This window comes from Chiloscyllium plagiosum, chromosome 1 (genome assembly GCF_004010195.1).
Source record: "Chiloscyllium plagiosum isolate BGI_BamShark_2017 chromosome 1, ASM401019v2, whole genome shotgun sequence".
Taxonomy (NCBI): Eukaryota; Metazoa; Chordata; class Chondrichthyes; order Orectolobiformes; family Hemiscylliidae; genus Chiloscyllium; species Chiloscyllium plagiosum.
This window is the reverse complement of record NC_057710.1, coordinates 43,481,020-43,502,899: the sequence shown is the minus strand read 5'-3', so window position 1 is coordinate 43,502,899 and position 21,880 is coordinate 43,481,020. Positions and strand designations below refer to the sequence as shown.

Below are 21,880 nucleotides of genomic sequence, written 5' to 3'. Positions count from 1 at the left end.
TAGCATTTCCAGTCCAGTGACACTTCTTCAGAAATTTCCCTTATTGCTGCCGAGCCTTGTCAGGGATTTCTGCTTTTGTTTGACATTTCGACCGCCCGCATTCCTTGTTATTAGTTGATCCCTATTCTGTTATGTGACCTGCAAGTTACCGATTTCAGCTTACACACAGTTTCGGACTGGATTTTATCACTCCGCATCCAGACATTTTAAAATTGTCTGTTCATTCTGACTTGACGCTTATCCTAACCCCCCATCCAATCCTCATTTTATTCCCTTTCCGTCAATAAAGCCTTTCCTGTCATTGATGAGGAACTTTGACAAAGTGGTGGGGAAGGCAGAGGGAGAATGCAGTGGAAATCCGGTCAACACAAGGTCAGCAAGTTAGCGTCTGGGGATAAAGGACAGGCCGGTCGACGGTGAGAGCGTCTCATTTTGGGATTAGGCAGCTCTGGATCCGACTGACCACTCCCCAAAATCTGGACTGACGACGATAGAGTGAATGTGCAGACAATATTCCGATGGCCGGCCGGTCAGCCTCGGAGCATTTCAGGCAGGAATCGCGCGTCAGGACCCTGCAGAATCCCAAACGCTGCAGTCTCCTTGGGAATCGCCAAGGTATTGCAAAGATCCGAGGTCAATTCATCTGCGCCTGGCACCCCCCAAACAAAAGTCTCTCCAGAGAGCTCTGACTCAGTTAACCTTAACAACTACCCAGGAAACGTTAGAGGATCACAGAATTTTACTGAATAAGGCCGTTCAGCCCATTATGTCCAGGCAAGCATCTTGACATAAAGACCTCCTCCAAATCACGTTTAACCATTAATCTGATACCCATTCTCTAACTGCAACACCCTCAACCTGTTACAACTCCTAGACCCCTACAAACCAGCGCTGTCCCACTGACTGAAAATGATTTCATCCTGCCCAATTTGGCACTGCCAGACTAACTCTTAACCTCCTACCCTCTCCCTGGACTCACAACTGGTTAGACCTCAACCACCATTCCCCCCCCCCCCCCCCCACCCCAAGCGCCACATCACGATCAGCCCTTTCCCATCTGCCAGGGCTGGGAATCTCTCACCCTGCTTTACTCATTGCACCCACCTCCAGGGCCTAGATTAATGTATGCGGATTGTTGGCTGTCTTCCTGTTTGTCCTATATAGTGTTTTAGCACTAAACACTATATAGGACAAACAGGAAGACAGCTAACAATCCGCATACATGAACATCAACTAGCCACGAAACGACACGACCAGCTATCCTTAGTAGCCACACACACAGACAACAAGCAACATGAATTTGACTGGGACAACACTACTATCATAGGGCAAGCCAGACAGAGAACAGCCAGGGAATTCCTAGAGGCATGGCATTCATCCACAAACTCCATCAACAAACACATCGACCTGGACCCAATATACCAACCACTACAGCGGACAGCTGAAACTGACAACCGGAAGCGGCAGGGACAGACCACTATAAACACCGGAGGAAACATCAAAGAAGCGCTTCGCAGAAGGCTCCCAAGCACTGATGATGTCGCCTAGCCAGGGGACGAAACGTTTGCAACAAAAACTTCCAGCTCGGCGAACAGAACCACAGCAACGAGCACCCGAGCTACAAATCTTCGCACAAACTTAATGAATGTATTTTGGTGCCAGTGTGATGCTACAATAGAAAGACTGGCAGAACACACCAAGCTGCATATTATGTCCAGACATTCACAACAAGCATGGTAGTGACCATAGCCAGCTGTCCAGGCTTGCTAAATATAAACACCATATCCAAACATAGATGTGAATAGCAACTACAAAGTATTTGCTAAATAATTTGGAGCGCGTTAAGACTTACACTGAGAACCAATCAAAGATTATTAGCAGAGCTTGCAGGGTGGTGCGCTTGCTGATACTGAATTAAAATCATAAGACCATAAGATGCAAGTGCAGAAGTAGACTATTCAGCCTATCTAGTCTGCTCCACCATTCAGTGAGTCCGTGACTGATCTGATAATCCTCAACTCAATTTTCCTGTCTTTTCTCCATACTTGACTGCTAATTAAAAGTCTTTCTCAGTCTTTAATATGATAAATAAAACTACCTCTGCAGCGCTCTGTGGTAAAGAATTCTCCACATTCAGTACCCTCTGAGAGAAGAAATGCCTCCTCATCTGTCTTAATTGGATGACCCCGACTCTGGATATTTCTGGAGTCTCTGCCTTGCATTAGCTTGCCTTGCTTTATTGAGCTTTGCCATCTCTGCCAGAGCTACCATTTTACTTCAGTCTTGTGTTGCCATGGAGCACAGACAAAAAAAAGGAAGCTTGTCTTGGTTGTCAGCAGCCCTCAGTCAAGTTAAGGAGGGAAGCTTTCACTCAGGCAGTGCTGGCATGGAAAATCAAGGACAGCTTTCAGTGTTAATCCTGGGGCTTGAAACAGTCAGTCAGCACTCAAGTCAGGTTGCTGAGGAACTGAACGTATCAATCAGCCTTTCACCTATCCTGACTATTTCTACCATCAGGTTGTAAGTTTGCTCGCTGAGCTGGTAGATTTGTTCTCAGATGTTTGGTCACCATACTGGGTAGCATCACCAGTGAGCCTTTGGTGAAGCGCTGGTTTTCTGTCCCGTTCACTACTGTCTTGATCTGTTGTGGTGAGTGATATCACTTCCAGTTCTTTTTCTGAGAGCTTGGTAAATGGGATCCAAATCAATGTGTTTGTTAATGGAGTTCTGGTTTGAATGGCAGGCCTCTAGGAATTCTCATGTGTGTCTTTGTCCAGGATGGATGTATTGTCCCAATTGAACTTGTGTCCCTCTTTGTTTGTAAGTATGGATACTAGTGATAGTTAGTCATGTCTTTCAGTGGCTAGTTGGGACTCATGTGTCCTTGTGGCTAGTTTCCTGCCCATCTGTCCAAAATAATATTTGTTGCAGATAAAGAGTTTGTTGCAAACACACAGATGAAGAGGCACACCGGTTTGATTGGGACAATACATTCATCCTGGGCTAAACAAAGACACACAGGGGATTTCTAGAGGCCTGGCATTCAAACCGGAACTCCATTAATGAAATATTGATTTACACCCCATTTACCATCCTCTCAGAAAAAGAACTGAAAGTGATGTCGCCCATCACAACAGACCAAAACACATAAATAACAAGCGGGAGGAAACACCAGCATTTCATCAGAGGCTCACTAATGATGTTACTTAGATGGTGATGAAATGTCTGAGAACAAATTACCAGCTCAGTGAGCAAACTTACAAACTGATCCACAACTTGAGCTACAAATCTTCTCCAAAATCACAAATTTCTGCCATATTAAAAGCTGTGTTCCTCCTGGAATGAGAGAGGAGGCAGGTGCTCAGAGAGACAAAAGCAGGTGTCACAGCTACTACTTATGATATGGGTGGAGAGGTGTCTCAACTGAGGGGTATGGATAGGGGAAATAGACATGGTCTTTTCCCTGGGGTGGGGGGAGTCAGAAACTGGAGGGCATAGGTTTATGGTGAGAGGGGAAAGAATTAAAAGGGACCTAAGGGGCAGCCTTTTCACACAGAGGGTGGTCCGTGTATGGAATGTGCTGCCAGAGGAAGTGGTGGAGACTGGTATGATTACAACATTTAAAAGGCATCTGGATGGGTATACAAAAAGGAAGGGTTTAGAGGGATATGAGCCAAATGCTGGCAAATGTATAGGATACCTGGTTAGTAGGGCCAAGTTGGACTGAATTGTCTGTTTCCTTGCTATATATCTCTATGACTCAATGAGTCTAAGTGAATGCAGCTAGCACAGAGGGCATCCAGGATTTATAGTGTCGGGATTCCTGGGATGACAGCAAGTGAGAAAAGATGTTGCATCCAATAGCGAGAGTGGTAGAGCATGAGTCTTGGTAGGAGAAGAGTAGAGTAGTAGAGATACTGCGGTTGTGCGGTTGTGTGAATACTGCGGTTGTGAATAAGGCGTGTGAATTCTGGGCTATCTGCTGAATGGCAAATTGCTCTGAGAATGGAGCATAGGAAGATGCACCTGGAATTGGACTTGAAGGATATCATGAGCCAGGGTTGTTCGTAAATGAGACAAGTGGCGGTTGGCCTCGCAGTGGATATCCTTCCGAAAAAACATTGTTGCAACTCTGACCTAGCCAAAATTCATCAAATTCAGCCCTTGGTGATTGCACATTAATTTCCCTCATCCAAGTCGTGAATATATGTTATATGTAATTGCGCCCCCTAACCAATCTGGTACACCTGTGGTATTTCATTAGTTAGTTTCCCACATTGTAAATGCCTCCCTTATCCCTGATGTTTTCTATCAGTTAGCCAATTCACCATGCTCACACACTACCACTGGCACCGTGGGCTCTTAATTTATTACGTGTTGTATCTTATGAAACATGTTTTGGAAATTGCATTAGATTAGATACCGAGATTGCTTCCTTCTGTGCGAGAGTCTCGGACTTTAGGGCGTAATCTCAGGATTGATTGCCTATTTAATACTGAGGTGAAGAAGATCTTCTCTCGTAAGCAAGTGAATCTGTGGGATTCTTTATTACATAGGACTGTACAGGATGTATCATTAAGTATATTCAAGGCTGAGGTAGACACATAGGATGCGGTATTTTGCAAACTGAAAGAATATGTACACATACAATATTGTCAAATTCAACCCAACAAAGCAAGTGACAGTAATTTTCTGATTCCTTCCACAAGGCATTGCCTTGATTAATGTCAGTCAATTTGCGGTTTAACTTTAAATAAAGTTTTGATGAAGTTGGATTCAAAACATTAACTCTGTTTTTCTCTCTTCACAGAGGCTGTCAGACCAGCTGAATTTCTTCAGCATTTTCTGTTTTTATTAATTTTAAATAAAGCTTTGTAGCTAACTGTCAATCATCGTCTAACTGTGCATTATTCATGGTAGTGCCTATGCCAGTCTGAATCCATTCATCAACGAATCAGCGCTTTTTTTCTACTATAAAAAGGTTGTTTTCTCCCTCCATTGATATTTACCATGAATTTTCCTTATAAGTGCAAGACAAAGGGCATCAACAAAATGTCTCTTATCCAGTTATACAATTTAGATTAAATTGAAGCTGATTTGCTGCCAATTATGTTTTAAATTAAGTACTCTGTTGAAATCTTTTTTGTTGGGCTGTTTATGTATACCCTGAACTTCCTTGCCACTATCTATCATCCACCCTGCCATTTGTCCTGCCATCGAGAGCTGGCAAGGACCCTTTTGAGAATCCCTCTAATCTGCAGACATCATTTTTTAACCATGTAAGATTTGCCAAGAAAGGTGTTGTGTGCGGCAGCACTTTTCTGCAGTTGTTGGTTCACAGACTCATAGAGCACCTGCTATTTCATTGAATTTTGAGCATTCCACATTTCATGTGGAAATGGGTTACATGAAGTTGCAGACTACACTCTGCTATTTGAAGGGCCTGCTTCTCAAGTTTAATTTGCGGTTCACACTCTTGATTGACTGCCTGATGTGGAGGGAACAGATCAATTGGAGGACCTCTTGAAAAGTCTACACCTGGGGCTTGACAAGGTGTCCATTAATAAATCTAAGTAGAATTCTGTGAAGGGGTCATTAAACCAGTCTGCCTACCTCTCATACATGGTTATGTACATGCCTGGTTGTCAGTGGAAAGGGATCATTCAATGTCCATTGCAACATTTGGGGCTTTCGGTGAATGATGAGTAGGATGGGTCTGGAGTAGCGTCAACCTTGGGAATGACATTTCAATATGTGGACCTACAATTTTATTTACTGCCCTATTTTAAGCACGACTTTTTAAATTTAAGGAATACTGGATGTTGAAATGATGCTTCTGGTTGAATGAACTAACGTGAACTGTAAGGATTTTCTCATTGCTAATTATTTTTTAATATGTCACAATTGCTTATGTAGGTCCTATGATGCAATGTCTGTCCTCTGATCCAGAAGCTCTCAGAGCAAGTCTCACTTCAGACTCTTATATGGAAGATGAATTCATAATGTGGGCCAAACAGATTTATCATCAACTGTTGAATCGTTCCAATAGACCTATGGCAGGTGATAAGGGGCAGCTGGGGGTTTTGGAGGGGGGAGGTGTAGGTGGGTGGGGGGGGGGTGGGTGAGCAGTCTCCTGGTCTTTCATGATTAATGCAGAGTTGCACCCCTCAAAGCTGTAGCATCTGGCAGTATATTCCAGGAAAAACTAAGTATGGAAAAAAGTGTAAATGTAAAAGAAAAATTGTGCTTACTAATAGAGGTCCTGTTGCACAATGGTATTGTCCCTTCCTCTGATCCAGAAGGGTTGTACTTACTTCAAGATCCATGAGTATGAATGTACCTCATTCTTAAGTATACCTCCAATTTCTTATTTTAAAATTATATCTGCAATCAGTTTCCAACATCCTCTTGGATAATGTTCCAAATCCTGAGAATTGAGTGAAAAATTCTGAAATCCCTGACGGATCTTTTGCTAATGATTTTGAATGTATGGCTTTTGTGTCCCCACATTCAGTAGGTCCTCCACATGTTTGCTTACCAAGATACGGGAGACAGGACACAGAAGTTGGACATAGCTGTACTGTCCTCTCAAGGCATAGTTGACGTTCATGCCAAAGATTGAGCACAGATTTGAACAGAGTTTGATTTCAATATGAAAGAGCTTGAGAAGAAAAGGATTTCAATTTTGTGAGGTGAAGACAGATTCTTTACAACCACATTCTTGGTATTTTTGTGCTGCATGTTATATCTGTGAAGGAGAAGCAGAGGTGCCTGATTGGAGGTGGTGTTAAACTGTAAGAGAGCCTGAACAAATATATTTTATCACTTTTTTAAAGATTGAGCTTCCTTCCTTTCTTAAACCCAACCTCCACCACACCCCATATTGTCCCTCCCTCCCTCAACGATGGATTTGCAGGCCAGGGTATTTATCCATTTCAGTCTTAAAAATACCGATCAACTTGCCGTCAATAGTTGTGATGAAGCATTCCAAACCCTCATAACTATTTGCATTGAGACATTGTTTCTCTTTAACTTACTTTATAATGCTTCTACTACCATACATATATTAACACCCTTCATCACATGATCAAAAGATACTTATTAATAAAGAAAACATTTTAGATCATCCATTCAGAATGATACTCACATACTGCTACGTAACATTCAATTGGTTCTTAAATGATTCCAAGATCTTCTTTTCACTCTTTGACCTACGAGACTATTTTTTTATTTAGTGCTGATCATCCTTGGGGGTTAATTTTACATTTTATTGTTGAATGAAAAAACAGGTAGCAGTATATTGACAATACTGAGCAATGCTGAGGCAGGCTTTTCCCTGACAGAGCAGAAAATCGATGAGCTATAAAACAGGCTCTCAAATTGCTATCACCTTTTTTGCTGCCAACAATAACATTAGATTGACCCTCTAAAGAACTTCTCTCACAGTTTAAGATAGTTCTCTGAACTTACCTTTATTAATTTGAACTGAACCATTTAAACAATTTGATTATTTTTTGCCTCATCCGATGACCTCTCAAACATTTTGTTTCAAAGTAGCAGGGTCCAAATTTCTCCAGTGTTTCATCAAAAATTATGAACTCAACTTAAATATCTGGGAATCAGCTTATAAATATATGTACATTTCCAATTACTGAGTATCTCAGTGATCAGAAATGTGTATATAATTCAAATTGTAGTTGACCAAAGCAGTGTGAAGTTTGAAAATGATTTTTGTACACTTGCATTTTGTGGTTGTAGTTGTGGACTTTAACATTCCACTGGCTCTGTTGTTTGCTTTTCTACTGTGGCTGCATTTTTTCCAAATTTATTTACCATTCTCCTGTAATTTTGTTGCTGCTAACCAAATAAAATTGAGTAGTTTGTCTAACTCTCACTACAATTTCTGAGCTGTCTCTTCTGATTCACTGTCCAGTGGAATCAGTCCTTCGCCATTAACCCTTCCAAACTTTTTTTTTACATTTAATTCAGTTCCCCTTACCATGCATAGCTTTAAATGAAGATCACTGTATTTTATCAGAATACAGTTTCCTCCCACAGGCCAAAAATGTGCAGATTAGGTGAATTGGCTATGCTAAATTGCCCATAGTGTTAGGTGAAGGGGTAAATGTAGGGGAATGGTTCTGGGTGGGGTGCGCTTGGGCAGATCGGTGTGGACTTGTAGGGTCGAAGGGCCTGTTTCCACACTGTAAGTAATCTAATCTAATCTCACAAAGTATGCTGTCTCAAAGTAAAATAAAAATGTTCTTAGAATGTAGATGACAGCATCTTGCAAACCTGATTGACGTGATCTACTACGTATTTCTGGCAGTTTCTTACATTTTAAAAACATCTACAATAATTTGGTTTTCGATTACTTTCTCCAATCTGGACATTTATAATGCGGTTATTTTAAATATGAAATGCAAAGATATTTACCATTCAATGCAATGGATAATTTTCTGTTAGCAAAACCCTTGATCTTTAAATGTTGTTGCCCAGACCCTGAATAGGGGCGGGTTCAATGAAATGCAGCTGGTTGCACAATATAATAAACCTGTATGTAATCATTTCTGAATGCGGTGTTTGCAAAGTGAAACTTGAGCTTTCATTGAGTTTTAAATAAAATATTTGAGTACAAAAGGCACGAGGTTTTGCTAAACTGACATCAAACCGTTCAATCGATTGCGACCATGGTTTCCAATTCTGGGAAAATGAAAGGTTGCAGAATGTCACGAGGGGTCATCAAACGGGAGAAGCCCGAAGATCCCACATTTTTCTCCCTTCTCCTGCTTGCTACAAGATATTTTTTAACTAATGAGATTACTTGTCAAGTACCATAACCTAGAACTAGGTCACCCTAACCTACTTAAACGACGCTTCTCCTGTCTCTGGCATTGTTTTCCAACAAGCTAATACTTCCCCGCACTACATAACAGCATCCCTAATTGAATGACTTGTGCTCTACTTTCACAAGACAGTCAGAAAATGTTGACTGTCTTTCAGTAGAGGTCGCTGTTGTTGCGGCAGAGGTAGTGACTGAGCATTGAATGTAAAAGTCCCGACGATCAGGAAATTGATTTCCTTGTGGTCATCGATAGAGGGCGAGGTCTACACAGACTGGTTACTGGGTGCCAGAATGGAATGACAGCATACTCCCACGAAACCCTATCGCACATTATAGCCATGATGTAGAGGTGCCTGGGGTGGACACAATTAAAAACCAGAGCTGAAAAATGTGATGCTGGAAAAGCGCAGCAAGGTCAGGCAGCATCCAAGGAGCAGGAGAATCGACGTTTCGGGCATAAGCCCTTCTAAGCCCTTCTTCCTTCTTCAGGAAGAAGGGCTTATGACCGAAATGTCGATTCTCCTGCTCCTTGGATGCTGCCTGACCTGCTGCGTTTTTCCAGCATCACATTTTTCAGCTCTGATCTCCAGCATCTGCAGTCCTCACTTTCTCAAAGTTGAAAATCACACAACCACCACGTTATAGTCCAACAGGTTAATTTGGAAGTACTGTACAAGCTTTCTGAGCGCTGCTCCTTCGTCAGGTACCCAGTGGGGCAGGATCATTTGATCCTATCCCACCAGCTACCTAACGAAGAAGCAGCTCTCTGAAAATTTGTTCTCCCAAATAAACCTGTTGGATTATAATCTGGTATTGTGTGATGCCTTTAGGAATGGAAATCTGCTCTTCTGGTCTGGGTGATATGTGACTCAAGCTCCAGGTTCTTAACTGTTCTCTGAACTAGCTTAGGAATCTATTCAATTACTACAGAGAACATAGCTCACCACTACCTATACAGGGAAACGGGATAGGACATTAAATTTTGGACAATTATCTCATGAACAATGGCTTTGCATTCTGGGCCCTGATGCCCTGATTACTACATTGTAATCCTGAACACTGACAATACTATTGATGGATACCAGCAAAATGTCACAATAAACTGGATCCCAACTAACCCATTCCCATTTTCATCTGGTGATTGGAGAAGAAGTAACTGCTGGCGAGCTTGAACAAAGTGGTTGACTGAATTTGAGAGCATCATGGTGAGATGATGGTGGGTTATAATTCTGACTTGTTTCTCCTTTACTGTAAGTTTTTCCAGACTGGATAGTGGAGGAAAGTGTGTCCACTGGTATCAGTCCTGTGGATATTTATTGCAAATTTTTGCACTATCCTTTCAGGGATGCAAGTGTGGCTACAGCATTTATTGCCTTTCCCTAATTATCATTGAGAAGGTGGGAAGCCACTGCTGCCATATAGTTTAGTTATAATATTGTTTGGAAAGGAGTTTTGGTGATGGCAAAGAAACAGCTACATAGTTCCAAGTTTAGATGGTGTATGGTTATTGGGCAGGTGCTTTGTGGTGTTCCCATGCACCTGCTGCCCTTGTTTGTCTCTGTGGTAGAAGTCACAACTTTCAAATATCTTGTTGAAAGAGCCATTGCTGTGACATGCATTCTATAATGGGATACCCGAAACTATGTAATACAGTTATGTTATCTCAGAATTATGTTGAAACTGTCAGACTGACAGAGTCAATGGAAAATCAACACACTATCAAATTTACCTCAATTGGCCCCACTACTTTCTCTGAATTAGCCTTGCAGCTTTGTGTCAATGTGTGTTGGTTGGCAACACTTTTCACGATTAGAACAACTGTGTTAACACTGATCAGGAAGCAGGTCAGCATGACTTTGAATAAGGCCAGAAGCTATCTTGTATTTTATTAATGGATAAAACAGTTTGTCTGAAGGCATTTACCAGGAAGAAAGGGGTCAGCAGAAAGGCTCAGAATACAAAAGGCTCACTGCCATTTTTGTTTAAACATAATTGCTTTTGTCTGTCAGGCTGCTATTGGTAATGATGAGAAGAAGCCTTTTATCAGAAATGTTCTGTGTAATCTAGAAATCTCCTTTATGAGTCTGACCAAATGACACAGAAAAGATGTTCTAACTGATAAAGGTGAAGAGCTTGATACGTGAATAATTACAATAAGAGATGTGTACACAAAATAGCTGGAAATTCACAACATATTTGTCAGCTTCCAGTACAAACATCTACATTTCAGAACAATGGCCTTCTCCACTAGGAGGGAATTCTGTGAAATAAATGCTGCATGAAGGTGGATACACCATCTGAGGCAGAACTAACTGCCAGGGTGTATAATTGCAAGAAGAACAGTAATGTCTATGAAATTTGTAACTGTGCATGTGTTTGACTGTGGATAGAATGGTTTTGATGGAATACATCTCTTATTTGAAGTAAGAAAAAATCAAAAGTTGATGCTGGCTTGTTGGTCAGCCATTGCTTTAGGTGGCATACCCAATAAACTTTGAAACTTTATTGCTGGAACAGCGCAGCAGGTCAGGCAGCATCCAGGGAACAGGAGATTCGACGTTTCGGGCACAGGCCCTTCTTCAGGATTCCTGAAGAAGGGCCTGTGCCCGAAACGTCGAATCTCCTGTTCCCTGGATGCTGCCTGACCTGCTGCGCTGTTCCAGCAATAAAGTTTCAACTTTGATCTCCAGCATCTGCAGACCTCACTTCCTACCCAATAAACTGTAAAGGAAGGAGGCCAATGAGGAAAACAAATGCTGGTTAACTAAAGAAACCATGCCAGTGTAATAAAATATTATTTTCAAAACTGCATTATAATACAATAAGTCATCAGGTCAATGTGGTTATTAATTAAATTAATCTCTAATCTATTGAATTTCCTCCTCATCCCACCACCTCACTCCCTTCACCTTTAAGATTCCCTTAACATGACTGATATATTTAAAACAACATTTGATCATCTACTTTAGCATCACCTGTGTGACTTACTGTCGAATGCTGTTTGACCATTTTCCTCTGAACACCTTGTGATGTTTTATTGAGTCAAGGAGCAATATAAATGTAATTTATCATGATGCAGATAGTTTATTGGTTCAGCTGTCAATTACTCAAAAGTTTTCCTAAATTAATTGCTTCTCTTGGTTACTTTGTGCCATCAACTTTTGTCAAGCAGATATATTTGGTCTAATACAAATGCCTAATGAGTCGAGTGGTCTGTAAGGAAAGACTGTAATGGATGTTTTTGGACAAGAAGAAAGTATTAAATTTGTTATCTGTATACCCATACTGTAACAGGTACTTAGGTAAAAATGTGGAAGCTGTTGCACAGATAGTTCATTTCAGTGTACAAATTGAGTGAGAGGAAATATTACCTGAATAATGGCAAGCAGAAATGGCGAGGGATAAACAGTGATCTTGAAGAAAAAAATCAGGAACTACCAACTTTGATAAAGTCCCACATAGGAGGTTAGTGAGCAAAATTAGGTCGCATGGTATTGGGGGCAAAGTACTGACTTGGATTGAAAATTGGTTGGCTGACAGGAAACAAAGAGTAGTGATAAACGGCTCCCTTTTGGAATGGCAGGCGGTGACCAGTGGGGTACCGCAGGGATCAGTGCTGGGACCGTAGCTTTTTACAATATATATTAATGATATAGAAGATGGTATTAATAGTAACATTAGCAAATTTGCTGATGATACAAAACTGGGTGGCAGGGTGAAATGTGAGGAGGATGTTAGGAGATTACAGGGTGACCTGGACAGGTTAGGTGAGTGGACAGATGCATGACAGATGCAGTTTAATGTGGATAAATGTATGGTTATCCACTTTGGTGGCAAGAACAGGAAGGCAGAATACTACTTAAATGGAATCAAGTTAGGTAAAGGAGCAGTACAAAGAGATCTGGGTGTTCTTGTACATCAGTCAATGAAGGTAAGCATGCAGGTACAGCAGGTAGTGAAGAAAGCTAATAGAATGCTGGCCTTCATAACAAGAGGGATTGAGTATAGAAGCAAAGAGGTTCTTCTGCAGCTGTACAGGACCCTGGTGAGACCGCACTTGGAATATTGTGTGCATTTCTGGTCTCCAAATTTGAGGAAAGACATTCTGGCTATTGAGGGAGTGCAACGTAGGTTCACGAGGTCAATTCCTGGAATGGCGGGACTATCTTATGTTGAAAGGTTGAAGCGACTGGGCTTGTATACCCTTGAGTTTAGAAAAATGAGAGTGGATATGATTGAGACGTATCAAGATTATTAAAGGATTGGACACTCTGGAGGCAGGAAACATGTTTCCGCTGATGGGTGAGTCCTGAACCAGAGGACACAGCTTAAAAATAAGGAGTGGGCCATTTAGGACAGAGATGAGGAGAAACTTCTTCACCCAGAGAGTGGTGGATGTGTGGAATGCTCTGCCCAGAGGGCAGTGGAGGCCCAGTCTCTGGATTCGTTTAAGAAAGAGTTGGATAGAGCTCTCAAGGATAGTGGAATCAAGAGTTATGGAGATAAGGCAGGAACAGGATACTGATTGAGGATGATCAGCCATGATCATAATGAATGGTGGTGCAAGCTCGAAGGGCAGAATGGCCTACTTCTGCACCTAATGTCTATTGTCTATTAACTTACTTTAGAGTTTCACTTTAGGGTGAGTGAATTTGGTTCTATTTGAGTGTATGTATCATCAATGTTCTAAACTACACAGTTGCATTCCACATGTACAAAGCACCATTTTGAATGTCCTTCTTGATCTGACCTTATTTGACACAGGGAGCACTGGGAACCTGTTCCACTTATGCTCATAAAGTTTCATAATCAGCCAATCACTGCTTGAAGCCCTCAGAAAGAAATGTATGAGGGTATGTGGTCAAATTTTAGATTTGGAGTTTATTCAATTTATGCCCTTCACTTTTCAAATTGACCAAGATTAATTTGAAAAATGAATTTGGTGATGTGAAAGCTTGATGTTTTCATTAATTATACATTAAACAGTATTCTTTGCATTTGGAAGGCATGGCGGTGCTATTTGAAATTGATTGCGTAAGCTACTTGGTGTTGTTCCACCTGGGTCCCATTTATTTCTCACTGCATTTTACGCGGCTGTTCTGAAAAGGTGACAAAGGTAAAACCTTGACATGTTCCTTTCTTCGATATGCAAATTGGATATCCAATGAAGTATCGTTGACATCAATTTATAGCCTGGTTTGGGAGCCCTGGCAACTTTCCTAACAGCTGAAAGCAGGGGGAATGGGAGGTGAAACAAATCAAGATGAATGTAAGGAAGGGTTACTTTCATGTTCCTTTGGGGTTAATTGGAGCAGGAGTCCTCCTTTCAGATTCCACAAAGAATGGCCAGACTTTGTTGCCCTGAACGGCTCCCTTTCAAAATCCCTCCCCTCATTCCTAAGACCCTCTCCAAACCCATTCTCTGTTGTCGCTGAAAATGTGACTTTAAAACTGATGAATGCTGAAGGTGTAAATGCAATAAAGAAACAAAGGGATAGACGTAGAGATGTTAGTGAGAGATTAGATGAACAAGGAGAAAACCAGCAAAGATTGATATTACTAAATTTCTCACGTTGCATAGAATTTGCAGCACATAAACAGGCCACTTGTTTTAACTAATCGATGTAAATGTTGAGTTTCATATCAGCCTTCCTCCACCCATCTTAACCTACTTTAGCAACACAATCTTCTCTTCCAAAACCAAATAAAGCAGACTCCAGCAGTCTGACACTTAAAACAAAATTGCTGGAAAGGTTCAGTAGGTCTGGTCGCGTCTGTGGAGAGAAAAACAGAAGTAATGCTTCAGATCATGTACTTTTACCGGAACAGTCTCTCATTGTTGCTTTGTATATTATCTTGCGTCCCATTAAATATATCTGTGCTATTTGTCTCAATTACTTCATACTTAAACCATTGTTTTGGAAAAAACATCCTCCCCCCTGAGCTCCTAATCGGTTTATTAATGACTGTCTTATATTTATAATTTCTCTGTCAGAGTCCTAGTTTTGGCATCCCCCATAAATGGAGAATTCTCCCCCGCATCTTTTGGACATTTGAACCATATTCAAAAGGCTCCAATGATGATTTATTTCATGAAATCTTAGTGTTAATCATCTGTCTCGGTGGATTATCTGCTTATTGTAGTTCAGAATAGTAGACACCAAAGACCACAAAGCTGGTTTGGAAGCAGGAGAGCACAGTCAAGTGGCCAACCACATGGAGATCAGTTGGCTGGATGGCAGCCTTGTGATGTAAAATAATGCCAACAGTGTGGCTTCAATTCCTGCACCAACTGAGGCTACCAAGAAGGACTCTTCTCTTTCAACCCTCCTCCTCAGCTGATGTGTGGTGACGCTCAGGTTAAATCACCACCAACTGTCTCTCTCTAATGACAATTGGTGGTGATTTAATAGCCCTATGTCTGGTTGGACGATGTCCAATTTAACTTCAGTGACTTGACTAGAGTACTAACTTAAAATGAACAATAGTAGAGCAGAGTTGACTCGGTAAAACACAAACAATATAAAAACAATGTAAAATGTGGCAACACTACATGCAGCTGTCATAGCATGGAAAGCTTTGGAGTTTCCTAAGTGTGTGAGTTAAAGATTGGAAAGTTTTGAAGTTTGCTAAGGTGTGGGCTTTCAGAAGTTATTTTTTGCAATGCAATCTCTCCTTTATAACTGACGTTATTTTGTTTTTAACATTTAACTAATATTTGTTGTTTAAGTTAAGAACATAAGAACTATAAGCAGATGGAGATAATTCAGCCCCTTGAGCCTGCTCTACCATTTGGTATGGTCATGGTTAATCTCATCTCAGTCTCAACTTCACTTTCTTGATCACTCTCTGTCACCCTTCAACCCATTACTAATTTAAAAAATTATCTGTCTCCTCCTTAAATTTCCTCAACATTACAGAATTCACCACACTCTGGGGTAGTCAATTCCACAGATTCACTACCCTTTGAGAGAAGTAATTTCTCCTCCTCTCTTTAAATCTGCTATACCTTGTCCTAAAGCTATCACCTGTCATTCTCGATTGCCTCACATGAAAAAAACAGCTGATCTATATCTATATTGTCAATCCCCTTCAGCATTTTATAAACCTCAATCAGATCTCCTCTCATTCTTTTAAACTCCAGAGACTACAAGCCAAAACTGCCCAGTCTTCATCATAAGACAAATGCTTCATCTATGGAGTCAATCTATTGAACCGTTCTGAACTATCTTCAATACAAGTTCCTTCTCAACTAAGGGGACCAAAATTCTATACATTACTCTAGCTGCAGTCTCAATATTGCTTTGTACAGTTGAAGCAACACTTCTTACTTTCATATACTCTATACACTTTTCTTTTAGCAATAGATGCCATAATTCCATTTGCCTTCATTATTACCTGATGCATCTACATACTAGAATTTTGAATCTTAAGTTTATTTCAGCTTAAACAGAGAAGCTGTCTATTGATAGTATCTATAGTGCACTTAGTTAATAAGACAGCTAGGTTAAACTAGTTCTTGAACAATATGAGAGCAGAGCTGACTCAACTAGGTCACAAACACAGGGCCTATAGAATGAAGCCAGCATTAAGCATTGCTGGCATAGAGTGCAAAGCTTGAGAGTTTTGTAAGTGTGGAGTTTAACTCTGCTTTCCCTCCACAGGTTATAGTGTCATAGAGATGTACAGCATGGAGACAGACCCTTCGGCCCAATCCACCCATGACAACCAGACATCCCAGCCCAATCTAATCCCACCTGCCAGCACCCAGCCCATATCCTTCCAAACCCTTCCTATTCATATACCCATCCAGATGGCTTTTAAATTTTGCAATTGTATTGGCCTCCGCCACTTCCTCTGGCAGCTCATTCCATACACGTACCACCCTCTGTGTGAAAACGTTGCCCCTTATGTCTCTTTTATATCTTTCCCCTCTCAACCTAAACCTATGCCTCTAGTTCTGGACTCCCTGACCCCAGATCTTTCCGATAGGAAGGAGGCCAGAATTGCACTCAATATTCCAACAGTGGCCTAACCAATGTCCTGTACAGCCGCAACATGACCTCCCAACTCCTGTATTCAGTACTCTGACTAATAAAGGAAAGCATACCAAACGCCTTTTTCACTAGCCTATCTACCTGCGACTCCACTTTCAAGGAGCTATGAACCTGCACCCCAAGGTCTCTTTGTTCAGCAATACTCCGTAGGACCTGACCATTAAGTGTATAAGTCCTGCTAAGATTTGCTTCCCCAAAATGCAGCACCTCACATTTATCTGAATAAAACTCCATCTGCCACTTCTCAGGCCATTGGCTCATCTGGTCAAGATCCTATTGAAATCTGAGATAACCCTCTTCGCTGTCCACTACAAGTCCAATTTTGGTGTCATCTGCAATCTTACTGACTGTACTAACATCCAAATCATTTATGTAAATGACCAGAAGTAGCGGACCCAGCACCAATCCTTGTGGCACTCCACTGGTCACAGGACTCCAGTCTGAAAAACAACCCTCCACCACCACCCTCTGTCTTCTACCTTTGAACCAGTTCTGTATCCAAATGGCTAGTTCTCCCTGTATTCCGTGAGAAGTGTTGCCAGACCTGCAGAGTTTCACCAGCAATTTCAATTTTTGTTCCAGATCTCCAGCATCTGAGTAAACCAGGAACTTGTGGGGTTGGAGATAACATATTAGTATGAATAAAGGATTCACAAAAGCAGGTTTCTTTTATTTATTCCTGGGTTGTGGTATCACTGGCTGGGTCTGCATATATTTCCCATCACTAGATACCCTTAAGACTATAATGGTGAACGACTGCAGTCCATTTGGTGTAGGTACTCCCACCAGTATTTCAAACCAGAAACACTGAAGGAAGGTCATTATGTTTCAAGGTGATGAATGTCTTGAAGGGAAATTTACAGGTGGTGGTATTCTTGTGTGTCTGCTGCTTTTGTCCTTCTCGATGGTTGTGATTGTGGGTTTGAAAGGTGCTATCTAAGAAGTCTTGGTGAATTTTTGGAGTGCATCATGTAGATGGTACACACTGCTGCTGCTGAGAGTTGGTGGTGTTTGTGGTGACTGTTGATTTATGGATTCTGTGCCAATCAAGTGGGCTGCTTTGTCTTGGATGGTGTCAAGCTTCTTGAGCTGCACTCAGCTAGTCATATAAGGTGAATGCATAATGGATCTTTTATTTCTGATTTTCAGGTTGGGATGAATGGAGTCTTGCAGGGGACTGTGTTGAAGCATTCACTTTTTATTATATAAATGATCTAGATGAAAGGAGGGAAGGCACAATAGTTAAATTTGCAACTGACACAAATATAGATTGAGTGACTGGGAAAAAAGAAACTCACAAATGGATTATAACATGGGAAAATGTGGTGTGTTCACTTTGTCAGGAAGAATAAGAAAAACATATTATTTGAATAGCAACAACATTATAATTCAGAGGTGCAAAGAGATCTAAGTGTTCTATTGTGTGAATCACAAAATATTTCTATGGAAGTCCAGAAAGTAATTAAGAATGCTAATGGGATCTCTTTAATGTGAGAAGAATTGGACTTAAAAGTAATCATGTAATGCTTCAGTTATTAAAGTATTGCTGAGACCGCATATTGTATACAGCTTGCAATTTTGGTCTCCTTATTTAGGAAAACATGCAAATGCTTTGGAGGTTGTTTCAAGGCAGTTTGTTAAACTGATTTCCAGAGTGGGTTTTTCTGTGACAATAACTTGGAAAAATTGTTAAAAATCACACAACACCAGGTTATAGTCCAACAGGTTTAATTGGAAGCACACTAGCTTTTGGAGCGACGCTCCTTCATTAGGTAATACTTATTACCTGATGAAGGAGCGTCACTCTGAAAGCTAGTGTGCTTCCAATTAAACCTGTTGGACTATAACCTGGTGTTGTGTGATTTTCAACTTTGTACACGTCAGTCCAACACCGGCATCTCCGAATCTTGGAAAAATTGAGTTTCTTTCCTCTGGAGTAAAAGAATGAAGGCTAACTTCATTGAATTATATGAGATCCTCAGTAGTCTTGACAAAGTGGGCATGGAAAACATGTTACTTCTTGTGGGTGAGTGAGGGGCACTGTTTTCAAATTACAAGTTGCCCCTTTAGGACAGAGATGAGGAGTTTTTTTTATTTCTTTCAGAGACTTATGTGACTCTAGAACTCTACTTCAGAATGTGGTGGAGATGGGGTTGTTGAATGCTTTTATGCCAGATGCAGATAGATTCTTGCAAGGTAATAGAATCGAAGGTTATCAGGGAATATGGAACTTAAAACTCACACAAATCTGTCATGATTTTGTTGATTGGCAAAGCAGGATTGAAGAGCTGGTTGAGGAGAGTTATGTGTTCTCATTACTCATATCTTTAATTGATCAATTTTAAATCACTATTGTCTTTCAGGGAAAAAAACCTGCCATTCTTACTTGGTCTGACCTACATGTGATTCCTGACTCACAATAATGTGGATGGCTCTTAACTGTCTTTCAAGAAAGAGATGGATAGAGCTCTTAAAGATAGTGGATTCAAGGATTATAGGGATAAGGCAGGAACAGGATACTGATTGTGGATGATCAGCCATGATCATAATGAATGGTGGTGCTGTCTCGAAGGGCCGAATGGCCTACTCCTGCACCTATTGTTTATTGTCTATTCTGACATGGTCAAGCAAGCCACTCAGTTCAAGGGCAATTAGAAATGGGGCAAAAAATGCTGACCTTGCCATCAATGTCCACAACCAATATAAAGAATAATAAAACATGTCTGAAACAGCTCTCTGTAAAGTAATTTCATCAGTCCCATTTCCCTTCGCTGTGCTTGGAGCTACTCACATTTATTTATTTCAAATGTTCACCCAGTTTCCTTTCAAAGTAATTTCAAGTTTTCTTTGATTTCACCAGAAACAATTTCTCCTTTCTAATGTATGTTGATCAGAACTGAGTTTTTCTCTTGTTGTGGCTTAATTATCACTTTACAAATGTTTAACATAATTTCTTTCTGTTTGCGGTTAATGTCTCTATTTACGAAGACCAAGGCCTCATGTGCTATGCCACCTCCTTTTTCATACCGGTAATATCTTGTCATCTTTAAAACTTGATGCACATGCACCCCAGAGGCCTCTGTTCTTGCTCAATGTACAAGCTGTAAAATTGTGCCTTTAATCTGTGTTGCCCCTCCCACTGCCAAAATTCTTCAATGAACATCTCTTTGTCTTCAGTTCCAACTGCCATTTGCCTGCCTATACTGTCAGCCTATCTACATCCTGTTATAGCACACTGGTATCAGCCCACTATTTTACATAGAACTATGGAACCATAGAAATGATATAGCACAGAAGGGTGTGACTCAGCCCATCTTGGCCATGTCAACTCAAAGACACCCAGTCGCCCTTTCTCATCCCATCTTCCTGCACACAGCCCATAGCCATGCAGCTTACAGCATTAAAGGTGCAGATTTGGGTAGCTTTTGAAAGATTTTTGGATCTCTGCCTCCATTACCAACTCAGGCAACAAGTTCCAAACACCCACTACCCTCTGCATAAAACGTTTCTCCTCACATCTCTAATCCTTCCGCCACTTAGCTTGAATCTATGACTCCTAGGTTTTGAACTCTCAGCCGAGTGAATCGGGCTCCTCTTCTCTACCTCTACCCCTCACAATTTTGTAGACTTCAATCTCATCAGTCCTCAGCCTTCTTTGTTCTGAGGAAAACCACCCCAATCTCTCCAACCTCTCCTTTAGCTACAATTCTCCTGACCTAGCAACATTCTAGTCAATCTTGTCTACACTGTCTCCAGACCAATTATGTCCTTCCTGTAATGTGGTGACACAGAACTGCACAAAATTCTGCAGTCATGGTCTCACCAGTGTCTTGTACAATTTCATCATTAAATCTCTATAATCACATACTATACCTCCGCCAATGAAGGAAAGCATTCCATATGCCTTCTTTACAACCTTATCTACTGGCACTGCTACCTTTAGGGACCTGTGCAAATGCACACCAAGATCTCTAGTTCATCTATCCCTCTCATTAAACATTCACATTACTGTTTGAACTCCCTAAATGCAATATTTCACATGGCTTTATGTTTGATATCACCAGAAGATTTTGAAAATTTACTCTGCAATCCACATCCAAGTCTTTCACAAATCAATGATTATCCTTAATTAATACAAATCTCTCCAATTGTCTGCTAATTCTTTTGCTAGTTCTTATTTCTAAAATGTGGCTTATCAATGGCGTCTCATTGTCAGAATTGTTTTCAAACCCTTCCTGGAATAAGGATTAGACATTTGTGACATTCCCATTGTTGGCACCTCTGCCGTGCCTTGGGCAGATTGGAAAATGATTCACTGTAACCATCTCTATTTCCTCTAGCAACCTGGATACAAGCCAATAGGTCAAGCAACATATCTATTTTAAGCAGATCTATTTTCATAACTTGACTAGATTCCTCTGCAGTATAATTCTATACTTTGAGCTGCACTTCGAAGATGCTGAATGTCTCGACTGTGTAGTGGTGGTATAGATATGCAAATTTGCTTTTTAACTCTTTTTTTTTCTCTAATCTTGGCCTTCTAGATAGTCCCATAAATACTTGCTTTTTGTTTTCTAGCTTCTGGCCATTTAACACAGGGTGGATTAATAACCTTTCCAGGGTCTCTGTAAATCTCACCATAATGTGGAAGAAGTACATATATCTGTGAAATAGTTTCATTTCAGGAAAGTATATTTTAATTCCATCTGATGTTTTTTGAACCAGAAGCAATGCAGTCAAAAAGGTAATTTATTTAATATTTCTTCAGAATGTATGATTGTTTGTAAGAATGTTTGAAAGAGCTTTTAGTGTTTTATCAATTTAAAAAGCATCAACTCCAATTTTCTTGAAAAATAAGAAATACGTGCCAATTTGTGTTCTAGAAGCTTTACCCAAAGGAAGGAGGTTTAACATCTTAAGTTCATATGGCTATTCATGAAGAGGAGCAGCAAGTGATAGACCTGCAGCTGAGAGAGAG

At 40.7% G+C, this 21,880-nt stretch overlaps 1 long non-coding RNA gene across 1 annotated transcript; it reads left to right on the top strand.

The window, feature by feature from the left end:
• The first annotated feature begins 15,359 nt into the window (after positions 1–15,359).
• Positions 15,360–21,868, top strand: LOC122542675. Its single transcript, XR_006309857.1, has 3 exons — positions 15,360–15,442; positions 21,481–21,646; positions 21,786–21,868. It is a non-coding gene; the product is annotated as an uncharacterized LOC122542675 (long non-coding RNA).
• Positions 21,869–21,880: the final 12 nt, after the last annotated feature.